Here is a 3409-nt window from a genome sequence, read left to right on the forward strand (position 1 = left end):
TGATGTGCTCTGTTTGAATCCAATTTCCATCATGAACTCCGTAAAAGCCTTGTTCCAACAGCGAGGAGACTGTCTCAGTCCATAGATTGATTGTTTTAGTTTGCATACCAGATGTTCCTGCCCTGTTTTGATGAAGCCCTCAGGTTGCTCCATGTATATTTCTTCTTCCAGGTGTCCATTGAGGAATGCAGTTACAACATCCATCTGGTGGACATGTAGACCCTTTTGAACAGCAAAGGACAGTAATGTACGAATAGAGCTAAATCGTACCACTGGTGAAAACGTTTCATCATAGTCAGCGCCATACAACTGTGTGTAGCCCTGTGCAACGAGTCTACACTTGTATCGTTCCACTCTTCCATCACTGCGATGCTTGACTTTGAACACCCATCTGGATCCTACTGCCTTTCTGTCTCTTGGCAAGTCGACTAAGTCCCATGTCTCGTTTTCCAGCAGTGACTCATATTCCAAGTCAGCTGCCTCCTGCCAGTCTTTTGCATGAGGACTCTCCATTGCCTCTTTTCGTGAGAGTGGCTCTGTCACGCAACACATGTTTGCATAATGATCAACAGTCACTACATCAGCAAACTCATCATATCCAAATCTTATTGGAGGCTTTCTGATTCTGTCATTTTTTCTGACAGTGCTCTCAACAGTGACTTCGTCATGTTTTGTTTCACTCTCATCTATTTTCATAGTTATCTCGGTGTCTGTGCAGTGTACTTTCGGTTCCTGCTTCAAGTTAAAGTTGGATTCATCAAAGACGACATCTCGACGGATCAGAATCCTCCTCTTCTCTTCATCGTACAGGCGATAGCCTCTGGCATTGTTTGCATATCCCACGAAGCGCGGCTTCACAGTCTTTTTGTCCAGCTTCTTTCTCTCTTCATCTGGGACAAGTGCATAGGCAATACAGCCAAACACCTTCATGTGACCCACATTAGGTTTTTTCCCACACCATCTCTGGTACGGTGTCTCTCCCTTCGGGACAGAAGTAGGCAGCCTGTTCTGTATGTAAGCTGCTGTGGCAACAGCCTCTGCCCAGAACATCTTTGGTAACTTAGCATGAGACAACATGCTCCTTGCTGCTTCAACGAGTGTTCTATTTTTTCTTTCAGCAACTCCGTTTTGCTGTGGTGAGTGAGGTCCAGTCATTTCATGGTGGATGCCTTGAACCTTCAAATATTCTTGAAACTCCCTTGAGGTGTACTCACCACCATTGTCTGTTCTCAGCCTCTGGATGCTTAGTCCACACTCATTTGTGAATGTCTTCTCAAATTCCTTGAATTTACACAGCACTTCATTCTTCTGTTTCATGAAGTATACCTTGGAGCATCTTGAGTAATCGTCTGTGAAAGTCACAAAATATTTGGATCCACTTATAGATTCAGTTTGCATGGGACCACAGACATCACGATGAATTAACTGCATCTTGCGCTCGGAACGTATTTCTCCAATCGACTTGAATGGCTTTTTAGCCAGCTTGCCCTCCACACATCCTTCACAGAAGGGAACTTCTTTGTCTGCAGAGAAGTCCACTCCGTTCACCAGACCTTTTAGTTCCTTCAGCTTGGTAGTGTGACCGAGGCGCCGGTGCCACAAGATAGCAGCTACTGATGCACTGTGAGTGACTGATTCATTTCCTTTCACATCTAGCTGATATAGTCCATCAGCTCTTCGTGTTCCCATTCCTTTAAGAGTTCCATCTTTTCCACGAATGTAGCAGCAGGACCTCTTAAACTGAACCGTATTTCCCTTTTTGGTGGCAGCTCCCACTGAGAATAAATTCCCAGAAAGTTTTGGAACATACAGCACATCATACATCGTAGCATTTTTTACCCTGCTTGACTTGAAGGTCATTGTCATGTTGACATTTCCAATTCCCAGGGCATCAACCACCCTGCCGTCACCGAGCTTCACTGACTGTTCTTTTGAGAACTGCTGGTATTCCTTAAGAATTCCTTGCTCGCATGTCATGTGCTTTGATGCTCCAGAATCAATTAACCACTCAAACTGATGTGGTTTTTCTGAGCTTTCCCTTCTAGCTACAAAGGCACTTTCAGATGAACCATCCTCATCCTCACACACCACATTTTTAGCTTTGTGGATTTTCTTTTTTGATTTGTTTTTCCAGCTTGGACAGTCACGTTTAATGTGGCCTTCCTTCCCACATTTATAGCATCTCCATGTGCTTTGTCCTGCTCCCACTGCTTTGGAGCGATCCTGCAGATTGCCACACACCTGTGATGACATTGCTGCTGCACCACCTGAAGGACCACCACTGTAATCATTAGCATTCACTCGCTTTTGTTCCTCATCGATTAACGCTTGTTGAACAAATTTGAGTGTCAGGTTGTCAATCTTTGTTTCCAGTGCAGTGACAACTGTAGCGTAACTTGGTGGTAAACTTCCCAACAATGTTACAATTTGGTCTTCCTCTTCAATTACAGCTCCTATTGCTGATAACTGGTCAGTCAGTTCTTTCATTTGTTTGAGGTGCTCAGTCAAACCATCTCCTTCCTTCATTTCGCACCTGAAATATTTCTTCTTCAGAAATAGTTTATTTGCCAGCGTGTCTCTTTCAAAAATATCTTTCAGTGTAGTCCACACTTCTTTGGGAGTCTTACAGTTTGTAATCAGGTACAACAGGGATGAACTTACATTGAGCACTAACACAGAGAACGCTTTCTCTCTCTGTTTCGTGAACTCACCCTGTGCTGCTGCGTTAGCATCTGGGGCTAATGTGTCTTCCTCTGTTAGCATTCGCCACAGTCCTTTAGCCTTTAGCAGATGTTCCATTTGAAACTTCCACGTTGCCCAATTCTCCGGTCCGCTCAGCTTGTCGATAAACAGCTTGTCCTCCATTGTGAGTTCCCACAATACTGTTCACTATCACACAAAATATTCAGTGTAATCCAGCCTTTTAGAGACACTCTGGGCCCATAACTTATTGTATTTTAAGAACGAACTTTATTGCAGGCAGCATGAAAGAAAAAAACACGTAACGTTCTTCTTCCTTTGTTAAGACGCAAAAACACACAGACGTAACACACTGATATAGCAGTAGCGCCACCTATAGGTAAAAGTACCGCCCATTTACAACATGGAGCTCCCGGACCTCTGGGCACACACATGTGAATGAGTGGATGAGATCATGTTTGTGTGCTTGTGGATGTGTTTTGGCTAATGCTATTAGCACAGCTATGATGAGTTAAGGTGTGTGTAAGTGTGTTTGTGTGCGTGTGTGTATGTGTGTGTGTGTGTGTGTGTGTGTGTTTGTGACAGTTTGTTAAGGTGGAGGGGGTCGCGGACATGGAGTACCAGGGCCTGTACCGGATGAGTGGAGGAGCGGAGGAGGGCAGAAATCCTGCCCGTGATTCGCTTATGTCCAGCGGTTCAGGGGTTCCAA

The sequence above is a fragment of the Fistularia commersonii genome, unplaced genomic scaffold (assembly GCF_037954325.1).
Source record: "Fistularia commersonii isolate RoL2024-O1a breed Wild unplaced genomic scaffold, RoL_Fcom_v1.0 HiC_scaffold_38, whole genome shotgun sequence".
Taxonomy (NCBI): Eukaryota; Metazoa; Chordata; class Actinopteri; order Syngnathiformes; family Fistulariidae; genus Fistularia; species Fistularia commersonii.